At 34.1% G+C, this 12,828-nt stretch overlaps 1 protein-coding gene across 1 annotated transcript in view; it reads right to left on the bottom strand.

The window, feature by feature from the left end:
* Nucleotides 1–12,828, bottom strand: part of SLC9A9 (solute carrier family 9 member A9) — a 707,151-nt gene that overhangs the window by 435,250 nt on the left and 259,073 nt on the right. The gene's annotated exons all lie outside the window — the stretch shown is intronic.

Here is a 12,828-nt window from a genome sequence, read left to right as displayed (position 1 = left end):
GTGAATGTAATACAACATAAGAAGATAATAAATGGTCTAAATGAGAGATAGTGAGCAATTGGACTAAGATGATAACAGAAAGAGTAGAAAAGATGACATGTAAGAAAGAGAGAGTTTAGAGGTAGAAACAACAGAACTTAACAACTGATTGGCTGCTGGTGGTGAGGAAAAGGAAAGAATAAAATATGACTGAATTTCCAGCCTGTGAGATCAGGAAAAGGAGAGCACAAGATACATAGGAGGAAAAGAGAAAGATTTGGGAGGGAAGATAAGTTCAATTTTGAACATGTTTGGTTTGACATAATGACAGATCAACCAAGTGGAGATTTCCAACAAGCAATTAAGAAATAGAGTATTGGAGCTCAAGCAAAAGGTCACAACTGAAGGTATAGAGTTAGTAGTTACCTACAGAGATGTGACGATTATAATTGAAACCTTGAGAGTGGAAGGAATCACCAAGGGAGAAATTGTACAGAGAAGTTTAAGGTCAGAGCCTTGGGTGATTTCCCTGTTTTAGGAGGAGTAGGAAGAGGAACAAGAAAAGTAGAAGGGATGTCACAGAAAAGGAGAAGTATATCTAGAGGGAAGAAACTGTCAGCAATAATTGGTTTTCTTTCTGCCTGTTGTCAGCCACACCTGACTAAATATCTTTCTAATCTTAGCTTCATATTAATTCACTTGGAATATTGTTTATAAGATATAATAATGACACTATTAATAATAATGAAACAGTAACGTTATTGTTGCAGAGGGAAACTCCCTCTGTTAGTACAGGTACACAACTATACTGCAACTAACTGCTTTAACATCTTATCACTAGATAAAGCTTTCTATCTACCATACCATATTGACCCATAACAACAAAACAAAACAATAGCAGACATTTAGAAAAAGCTTCAAGGTTTGCAAAGTCCTTCACACACACTGCTTCATTTGATTTTCATACTAATCCCATGTACTAAGGGATTATCATTTTCATCATTCTCATTTTATAAAGTAGGAATAAAGATTGAAAAAAGGCTAAATGTTTCACCTGGGGTCACCCAGTGATTTTATGTCTGAGGTAGGGATTTAAATCAAATTCTTCCTAGCTATGCCCCACGCTCCACAGGTGTCTCCTAAGTATTAAGCATTGTTCTTACAGTTATTTTCATACTCTGAAAATTTCTCTTGCCTGGCAGATAAGGTTTTCAGAGATAAGTTAGATACTAGAAGGGCTTAACAATTGTAACTTCACAGAGAATTCATTGGTCTATATACTTGTATCTAACATAAGCCTCTTTAGAAATTGTGGGATTTAGGAAACTTGGTTGCCAGAATTAGATGCACTGATTTCAGAGAGGGTTCAGTGATTGCTTCTCCTTTGAGGCAGTTACCAATGTCCCCCAATGGCTTTGTTTGTCATACCAGTCCTTCGCTGCACAGGTTCACTTTGTTTATGGCAAAATGGACAGAAATCCCTGCATTAAGTCTGATTTAATTTAAAATGACAAGTACAGGCGCTCCTAGGCGATTTGGACCAAGTTACATTTTCATACATCCCGGAGGACAAACTCTAAGGCACCACTCACTGAAATCTATTCCAGTTTGCCAGAGTGAATGTATTGTATATGGGGAACCTTTTACTTAAATATTTTGAATAAAAAGCAAAAGCTACAACTGCAGCTTATCTGAAGAGCAACCTTGGCTGGTGTATTTTCAGGAAGCTAATCGGTTTGATCTCAGGTTGGGTTTTTCTTTCCTCTCCCAACCTCAAAAGACAGCGGTACTGAAATGTGTGGCAAACATGTACACTGACTGCAATTGTCTCCCAATAATACGTTGCTCATATTCCTTCTCAGTTTGGGGCCTCAACTCTAGGAAGTATCACAAATAATGAAACCGTTTTCCAATGGCGAGTTGCTTCACTACAATCAATTACCTTTCCTGAGCATGCTGAGCTATGCTTAGAAACATATTATCAGCATGTAACTGAGTAAGCTCTTGGCTCTGCTCTTTTCATAAAGAACTAGAAATTGAAAACATCAACAACATTGTAAAGAAATTCCAAGTATTCAAATGGATATTTTAATGTTTCAATTGATTTTTAAAATTTTTTATTTAATTTATTTTTTTATTGAAGCTATTGAAATAGCTAAATATAACTACTTCATGGATTAACATTTTTGAAATGTTGTTGGATTAATGATGAGCGAGCCAAAGAATGTTATAATATCAGTGGTAGAAGAGACTAAAGAGGCTTTATAAATCCAATCTACAAATTTCATCAATGGGTAATGAAAGCTCCTTAAGGTTAGGAATGGTTTCATTTTCTGCATTTTTATTCCCATTATCTGTCATAATTAGCATTTGATAAATGCTTTAGATTTATGGGGAAAGTGAGGGACAGAGAAGAGTGACTTACTGAAGGTCAGCAAGCTGTTCAGTAATGAAGTTGAGCTTTGATCTGAGTATTTTGATTTCAAATCCAATATTATTTCTACTGTCTCAAAAGACCAGCATGTTTCTATGCTCCTCAAAATTAATAAAATATTTGCAAATACCAGATCACTATAGCTCTTGGTACTAGGTTAGGATGGCTTTTAGGGTAGAATATAAGCTCTTTAGAAGCAGGTACTATTTCATTTTTATCTTTGCACCTAATGCATTTACACACACATACGCAAACAACTTTTGCATTGGATTAGATCGAATTATACTGTAGGAGTGCAAATATTATATAAAAGAGAGTTTGAGGCAATTTATAGCTGATGCTCAAAAAATGTGGGATTGAATTGAATCCTACTCCAAGTTTTTTTTTTTTTTTCTGCTGTAATGGAATCTAAAGGGAGAGAAAAGTGAGTAGTATAAGTTCATTTTCTCTTTAAACTGTTGACCTGGCTCATAAATGACTCAACAACATAAGGAAGGAATATCTTTCTCACCCCTATATGATTAACACTGAAATTACTCATGCATTACTCCTGTCAGTCAAAATTCTGAATGCAGCAACATTAAATCTGGAGATGTGATTATTTTTCACCAATGCTGAGATAACAACAACAACAAAAGTTAAAGAAATTGGTTGGACTTCCTGTTTTAGTGTATCATAGATCCGGGGTGATTAATGTTGTAGCACAAATCAGACACATTTTGACAGAATCAGAATAAAAAGAAACATGGAGTAGACTTCTGGGATTATACTAGGTTGTTCTTTGTATGTGCAAATGGGGTTTCTGTTATTAATTAGTCAATTACCTGCCACAGAACACAAAAGAATTGGAAATTTACCCAAACAATTGGTCCTTCTATTGTTTTCCTTGGAAATGTGTTCAAAAAACACTGGGTTTTATGATCCAGGAGGATGTCATCCATGACATGTAAATCTATATTTCCTGGACTTAATTTCATCTTATTGCTTCTGGTTAAATGTCTTAAGCAATCCTTTCCTCCTTACTTTGGATATATTTGCTTTCTGTTCCTTCTCTCCTGCTTCCTTTCCTATTCATCATCAGACCAAGCTTTTTATGCTTAGTTCTTTTACAAATCAATCCTTCTAGTCTGTCATTTCTGTTGCTCTCCTCTAATGAGCCACAAAGTAGACCATGCTTATAGCCAGCATTCAAAGATGCCTGAACTTGGAGGAAAATAGACTGTGTGAGGCAGCTCTCCAGTTACCAGGCAGTTTAATTCACAGCCCTCTAACAGACAATACAGTACATCTTACTGATTGCCTAATAAAAAGAGGAGAAATTGCTCTCTGAATGTGCTGTAATTGGGTCATGTCTTTGCTCACATGGCATTCAGGAGTGTTCCAGAACGATTTAAGGATTTTTGTCTTTTTATTAGTATGGGAAGGATATAAACTACATCCAGCACAGCAGAGATTTCCACTGCAGTGATATACTACAATGCTACAGAAATACCTCACTTGTTGAGGTTGGTTATTTGGCAAACAGCTATCTAAAACAGTCCATGAGTCTGTAAAATAGATGTCACTCAAGCACATGTACCTTACTCTTTCAAAACTCTCAAATTTTAATCTTAATAATTCATGCATGTTTTAGACATGATTTTAAGAAGTGTGGTTACCTAGCTCTCTTAGTCACAGCAAATTACAAATGGCTAGTTAGATAAGAATTGGGATGCTTCTAGAAGCTAGCAAACTGAGAGCAAAGGAGAACTGATGTATGAGAGCTTAAGATGTGGAAGGGGTAGGTTTGGAAAAAAAGAGAAAGAATAACTCTAAAGAGTAGACATGAAATGCAAAAAAATATATAATAGTTTGGAGTAATTCAGAACATGGGTGAACACAGCTCAAGAATCAGTTATGGAATCTCTGGTTCACAATCTAATAATGAATCTTCAGACTGATTATCTGAATCATCACAAAAGAATAACATTATATTTATAATCCACTACCTTAAAAAGCAAGGAACAATACTGGACAAGAAGAAAAGTTGAAGGAAAAAAATCTCTGTTTCAGATATCTCTGATAAGACTCTGATGATAACACAAATATGTAAGACCAAGAATTATCACCCAATAGAGAAGTAGAGAAAGGATTTGAATAAGTAATCCTTAAAAGAGGAATTGTAAATTATGAATAACTATGTGTAAAGTTGTTCTAGATATTAAGTGAAGTGACCAAAGCCAAGAGAACATCATACATAGTAACAACAAGATTATGTGATAATCAACTATGCTGGACTTTGTTCTTTTCAATTATGCAGTGATTCAAGGAAATTCTATTAGACTTGGGATGGAAAATGCCATCTACTTTCAGAGAGAGAGAGAGAAACAGAGACAGAGAGACAGACAGAGAGAGAGGGAGAGGGAGACTGCATGTGGATCAAAGCATAGTACTTTCATCTTTTGTTTTTTTATTTGTTTTCTTTCTCCCTTTTGTTCTGATTTTTCTTGCACAATATGACAAATATAAAAATGTGTTTAAAAGGATTGCACTTATTTAATTTGTATCAGATTGTTTACTGTTTTGGGGAGGGAGGTGGAAAGGGACAGAGACAGAAAAATTTGGAACACAAAGTTTTACAGAAATGAATGTTGAAAATTATCTTTCATGTATTTGTGTAAAAGGCTAGAACTGAGCAAATGCACTTGGATAATGGAGCACCTGAGACTAATTGCCAATTGGACAATTCTCTATTAACATGTTTGAGGGTTGACCCTCCCCATCTATTCTGTGCTGGCTTGATTGGTGAGACAAAGAAGGGGGAGTGACTTGTGTGGGTGGAGTAGGAGGAGAAAATTGAGGCATTCTTCTGGCGGTGGAGAGAGAGGAAGGTAGTGTAGAGATTACTAGATCTAATCCCCTGATTGGGACCTCTAAAGACCAAGAATAAAGACTTTTGATTAGCCTGACTCCAGCTGATTTCTGGGAAGACAGAGTTCCAGCATATTTGGAAAAGTAAAATACTATTGAGATGACAAAAAGGATTTGTCTAATTATTCTGGAAAGCAATTTGGATTTCTATTCAGAAAGTGGCTAAATTATCCATACCCTGAAACCCAAAGATTCTATTGTTGGTTATATGTTCCAAGGAAGTCAAAGATAGATGGATGAAAATATACATAATAGCTCTTTTTGTAATACCAAAGAACGTAAAACAAAGTAGATAGCCATTAACTAGGGAATGGATCAACAATTGTAGTATATGCATAAAATAAAATATTATTGACTCTGTTTGAGGTGGGGAGGAGGAACACATTAGGAAATGATGGAGTCAAAAGAAAAAGATATGAAAAAAATTTAAATGCATATAATTCTATGCATAATACTTTGGCAATATTTGTATTCAAAATAGTGTTTAAAAACTTTTGGTACTTAAAAGTGTGAGGTTCAGTTATCCACAAAATTATTTCATTTGAATAATTCTAATAATATTGAATATATAAGGCAAGTTATCATCAATATTATATCTTCTTCTGGGCAAAATATTTTAGGTACAAGATCTTGCTCCAGACCCAAATAGGCAATTCCATTCAATTTACATTAAATATAAAATGAGGGGATTGGATTAAATGATCTCTGAGGTAATTTTTTTGTCTCTAGGTCAGGACCTTATGATCTTAAGCCATTGTATTAGAAAGGCCTGGAAAGATTTACATGAACTGATGTTTAAAGAAACAAGTGGAATCAGTAATACAAAGTACACAGTAACAGCAAGATTGTACGATGATCAACTATGAAAGACTTGGTTCTTTTAAGTGATTCAGTGATTCAAGGCCATTCCAATAAACTTTGGAAAGAAAATACTATCATGGAGAATTGAATGTAAATCAACACATGCTATGTTCACTTTTTTTTTTTTTCCTTTCTGAGGGTTTTGGTCTGATTTTTTTAGTCTGATTTTTCTCTCCCAACATGGTTTATAAAGAAATGTGTATTTAAAAAGTTAAAACACATGTATAAACAGGAGAAAAAGAAAACAATTAATAAAGAAAAAATAAGTTTAAAAAGGAGAGAAACTAGATTATATGGGGAAGGGTAGGGATAAGCTGAATAGGTAAACAAACTACTCTTTCTAAGAGTTTGACTATAATGGGAAGCTTTCTTCACATTTTTTTTTTTTTTTTAGTGCACATTTTCCCAAGACTAATGCCTCTCTCAATTAAAAGATATTAAAACAAGCAAAGTCAAGGTCTCAATTGCAAAGTCCTAGGTTCACTCAATTTTACAGGAAACATGAGTAGTTGGCAGTCATCTAAAGGTCAAGTAAACAACCTTTGTAGAAAAATGTCCCGATTGGAAAGAATCTCAGAGAACTTCTCGTATATCAGCATCATGTATTTATTTAGGATTGCAATTGAGAAAACAAACTCCAGTCTCATCTGAGGCAGCTGTAATTATTAGAAAACGCTTCCTTATATCAAGCCTAAATTTTCTTTTTAGTAGCTTATATCCATTATTCCATGTACTTTTTTTTTTCTGAAAGTAAGCATTTATTCCTTCTTTTACTCATTCTGTCAAGAAGCATCCAGTGGGGACAAGTTACTCTACTAAGTACTAAAAATACAAAGACAAAAAAATTTAACAGTAAATCCAATACCTTTTTAAAGTGACAAGCCTTCAAGTAATTAAAAACAATTATCACACAACCCTAAAGCTTTCTTTTGTTCAAGCTGAAGAGCCCTAATTTCTTCAATCAATCCTCACTTAGCTTGATACCAAGTTTCTTCACCCTTCTAGTTGCCTTGGTTTAGACAGTTTTCAATTTAATACCTCCTTCCTAAAATGAATGCTTATAGAGCAATAGTCAGGAAGACATGTTACTACTGGGCAGAGTATCAAACTAGATAAGCCTCCCAGATTTCTGTTATCTACAATTTTAAGGAGCCATACTTTCTCCCTTTTTATTCAAGTTGACATCAAATAGGTTATTAGTACCCAAATGTTTACTTTAGGAAGACTACATATGTACTTTCCTTAAATATTAATGCATTTCATAAATATATATAGTAATATGCAAATATATACATATTTAGACTAAATGATATATACATTATATATTATAAATATATAATCACTCCTGGAAATTGTCAAATATCACTTTTTTTTTAAGCTTTTTATTTTCAAAACATATGCATAGATAATTTTCAACATTCACTCTTGGAAAACCTTGTGTTCTAAATTATTTTCTTCCTTCCTTTCCCCCATCCCCTCCCCTAAATGGCAAGTAATTCAATATATGTGAAACATGTACAATTCTTCTATACATATTTCCACAATTATCTTGCTGCACAAGAAAAATCAGATCAAAAAAGGAAAAAAAGAAAAAAGAAAACAAAATGCAAGAAAACAACAACAAAAAAGTGAAAATACTATGTTGTAATCCATACTCAGTCCCCACAGTCCTCTCTCTAGGGGCAGATAGCTCTCTAGATCACAAATCCATTGGAACTGGCCTGAATCACCTCGATATTGAAAAGAGCCACATCCATCATAATTGATCATAGTATAATCTTGCTGTTGCTATGTAGAATGGTCTCCTGGTTCTACTTACTTCACTCAGAATCAGTTCATGTAAGTCTCTCCAGGCCTTTCTGATATCATTCTGCTGATTGTATCTTATAGGGCAAGAATATCCCCCCTAGTAAATCAACTAAAAACTATTAAAATAATCTACAATTTTAGCAAAGTTGCAGGAAAAAAATAAATCCACATAAATCATCAGCATTTTTATACATCACTAACAACATCCAACAGTAAGAAATACAAAGAGAAATTCCATTTAAAATAACCTTTGATACTATAAAATATTTGGGAATCTATTTGCCAAGGGAAAGTCAGAAACTAGATGAGCAAAACTACAAAACACTTTCCACACATGTAATATTCTTCTCTTCTGTCCCATAACAACACAAATAAAATCACATCTAAGCAATTGGAAAAACATCAAGTGCTCTTGATAGGTCCAGTGAATACAATAAAGATAACAATAACTACCTAAACTAATCTATTTATTTAGTGCTATACCAATCAAACTCCCAAGAAACTATTTTGCTGGCCTAGAAAAAATAACAACATAATTCATCTGGAACAACAAAAGGTCAAGAATTTCAAGAAAATTAATGGAAAAAAAAGTAAATGAAGGTGGCCTAGCTGTACCAGATCTAAAATTATAGATTTTGACTCTAACAATCTGGTGTTGGACATACCCAAAGACCTCAGATTTTGGGAAAAGAACTTACTATTGACAAAAACTGCTGGGAAAATTGGAAACTAGTATGGCAGAAATTAGGCATTGACCCCCACCTAACACCATATATTAAGATAAGGCCAAAATGGGTTCATGATCTAGACATAAAGAATGATATTATAAAGAAATGAGAAGAACATAGGATAGTTTGCCTCTCAGATCTGTGGAGGAATAAAGAATTTGTGACCAAAAAAGAACTAGAAATCATTATTGATCGCAAAACAGATAATTTTGATTATATTAAGTTAAAAAGTTTTTGTACAAACAAAACTAATGCGGACAAGATTAGAAGGGAAGCAATAATTGGGGAAAACATTTTTACATTCAAAGCTTCTGATAAAGGCCTCATTTCTAAAATATATAGAAAATTAACTCAAATTTATAAGAATTCAAGCCATTTTCCAGTTGATAAATGGTCAAAGGATATGAACAGACAATTTTCAGATGAAGAAATTGAAACTATTTCTAGTCTATGAAAAGATGCTCCAAATCACTATTGATCAGAGAAATGCAAATTAAGACAACTCTGAGATACCACTACACACCTGTCAGATTGGCTAGAATGACAGGGTAAGATAATGCACAATGTTGGAGGAGATGTGGGAAAACAGGGACACTGATACATTGTTGGTAAAATTGTGACAGATTTAACCATTCTGGAAAGCAATATGGAACTGTGCCTAAAGCACTATCAAACTGTGCACACTCTTTGATCCAACAATGTCTCTTCTCAGCCTGTATCCCAAAGAGATTATTAAAAAAAGGAAAAGGGCCCACATGGGCAAAAATGTTTGTGACAGCCCTTTTTGTAGTGGCAAGGAACTGGAAACTGAGTGGATGCCCATCAGTTGGAGAACAGCTGAATAAGTTAAGGTATATGAATATTATGGAATATTATTGTTCTGTAAGAAATGATTAGCAGGAATTTTTCAGAAAGGCCTGGAGAGACTTACACAAACTGATGCTGAATGAAATGAACAAAACCAAGAGATCATTATACACAACAAAATTATATGATGATCAGTTCTGATGGGCATGGCTCTCTTCAACAATGAGATGATTCAGACCAGTTCTAACTGTTCAGTGATGAAGAAAGCCATCTACACCCAGAGAGAGACCTGTGGGAACTGAATGTGGACCACAACATAGCAATTTCATGCTTTCTGTTGACGTTTGCTTGCATTTTGTTTTCCTTCTCAGGATTTGTTTTTCTTGATCCAATTTTTCTTGTGCAGCAAGACAACTGCATAAATATGTATACATATATTGTTTTTAACATATATTTTAACATATTTAACATGTATTAGACTACCTGCCATCTAGGGGAGGGGGTGGGGAGAAGGAATTTGGAACAGAAAGTTTTGTAAGAGTCAATGTTGAAAAATTACCCATGCATATGTTTTATAAATAAAAACTTTTAATTAAAAAAGAATAATAATATTCTATAATATTCATATACCATAACTTATTCAACCATTCTCCAACTGAAGGGTATCCACTCAGTTTCCAGTTCCTTGCCACTACAAAAAGGGCTGCTACAAACATTTTTACCCATAAAAATTCCTTTTTTTATGATCTCTTTGGGATACAGGCTGAGAAGAGACATTGCTAATAAAAGAGTATGCACAATTTGATAGTCCTTTAGGCACAGTTCCATATTGCTTTTCAGAATGGTTGAATCAGTTCACAACTCCACCAATAATGTATTAATGTCCCAGTTTTCCCACATCCCTTCAACATTCATTTTTATCTTTTTTTTTTATCATCTTAGCCAATCTGAGAGATGTGACTGATATCTTAAAATTGTCTTCATTTGCATTTCTTTGATCAATACTGATTTAAAGCATTTTTTCATATGACTAAAATAGTGTTAATTTCTTCATCTGAAAATTATTTTCATATTTTTGCCCACTTATCAATTAGAGAATGGCTTATGTTCTTACAAATTTGAGTAAATTCTCTATATATTTTAGAAATGAGGCCTTTATCAGAATCCCTGGAATTTCACTCATATCTAAACCAAGTTAGCTCCTGATTCCCAGGATTACTTTCCCACAGTAATCTTTTCACAATGGCAATGCCTTACTCCAATTAGTGACTTCCTCTCCAGAACCTCCATTTGAGGAGATAGACATGCCAGTTATGTTCATTTCTAACATAGCTCAGCTCTGAATATGTTTTCATCTTCCATCACTATCCTACACTTTTCATCTTCTTTTATATATAATATTCTTTCAAGAGTGGCCCTACCACTTACTTTCTGCCAGCTATGTGAGAGATTTAAAATGAATAGTGAGATATACATTTTTAGACATCACCAACATAGGTATATGTTTTACTAGACTATGAATATTTATTATGAGGCTTTTATTTTTATTGTATGATTGGAAATATAATAAATGCTTGAGGGAGTAAGAGAGAAAGTGAGAGCCAGAATAAAAGCAAGAGTGAGAGAAAGGTTTTAAAACAAAATAAAAGAACTTAGGTTTCCTCACTGGAAGGGTTCCCAAGATCTTCAAAGTTATCCCAGGAACTGAAGCATCAATAAAAGACTAAGGTTACAACATGGAGAAGCTGAAGAACTTTGTTCCTACATCTTAACTATGAGATTTTGAGTTACTTTGGATATGAATGGAAGGGACTTTCTCATCCAGCAATCCAAAGGTATGTTTGCCTTCCAGTGAGAAGCAAAGAAGTCATAGAATGGTAGTACAAAACAGGAAAGAACCCTATAGGACCTGTGGGAAGAGCTAAGAATCCAATGGAATGTCAATATTGTTCTCTTCCCAATCCAATTTCAGTTTCCTTTTTATATCAAAGTCTAAAAGACTTCAAGAATCTTGTGGAAAAGCAAAACTTAGAATTGTGCTGGTTGTTAATGGTCTATGGTGTACACTTTGTATTTTCTGTACCATTTATGGACTCCTGTGCCTTCTGCATTTTCTATAGGGTGAAAATAAAGGCTAAAAATATTTGCTATCTTGAATATTTGTACAGGTGCTACTGAGAATATTGTTAACTATACCTGAGGAAATTTAAATATGAGCTACACCTAAACCATATTTGGATAGTTTCCCAGAATAAAATCAAGGATTATAGAGTATATATAAAGTATAATAAACTGAAATTAAATGATTTTTAATCATTTAATTAACAGGAACCAACCTCATCTGTGTAAACCTTAAATTCATGGACAGGAAAATCTAGACCATAAGTCATATTGTCAAAGGCAGTGTTTTATAGTTGTCCTATATTTTTTAAATAGAAAGATTATTATATAATATATATCTTAAAAGACAGGTTCAACAGCAAGTCTGTGTTGGCAGACATTTGGAGTAAGAACAGGAATTAAGAGACTGCTTTTACTATCCCTGCTCCCACTTACCACATTTGACTCTGGCTCCATCATCAGGGATGCTACACAATTTATAGAAAAAAAGGAAGGTGATCTCCCAAAACCATTGCGGACCACTACTCAACTATCCTTCATTATTGCCTAGCTTTAGTTGTCTTGTGGAAAGGCAAAGTCTATGTATATATTCCAACACTGGTCTGTTCATAAACTATGTCAACTTAGAGAAGTGAAATAGGAACTTTAATCTCTGCCTTGGGATTTAACTCTCCCCCTCCCCCCTTCAGTTACTCTCATTCAGGAAACAAATCAAGCAGACATTTTTTCATGGGCATTTTTGTCTCTCATTCTTGAAAGGGACGTGAGGTGTTCAAGACATTCCTCTAAAATAAAAGAGATTGGCAGTTTCCATGGAGCTTTACATCAATAGAACCATAAAATCCTGCAACCTAGCCATTTTGAAAATTGCGATGGCCTCTCCAATCAAGTTTATCAGTGGTGTTGGAAAGAATCTGATGAAAAGAGAATGAAATTTTCCCCACTAATCCCCCAAACTCTAGCTAGTTTGTTCAGAATAGCTGCTGGGACAATTTCTGAAAGATCTGTATTTTATTAATGTTGTAGAAGGCAATAATGACTACAAGAAGTAACTAGAAAACAGAAGGAAAATGCAGGAATTTTTTTGAAATAAAGAATGCTCTCACTGCAAACATCACACAGTTCTTCAAAGCAAAATCCCAGATGGTCCCTCCTATTTGAAAAGATGCGTGATAAATA

The sequence above is a fragment of the Sminthopsis crassicaudata genome, chromosome 3 (assembly GCF_048593235.1).
Source record: "Sminthopsis crassicaudata isolate SCR6 chromosome 3, ASM4859323v1, whole genome shotgun sequence".
Classification (NCBI taxonomy): Eukaryota; Metazoa; Chordata; class Mammalia; order Dasyuromorphia; family Dasyuridae; genus Sminthopsis; species Sminthopsis crassicaudata.
Note: the sequence above shows the minus strand (reverse complement) of the source record. Positions and strands in the feature narration are given on the sequence as shown.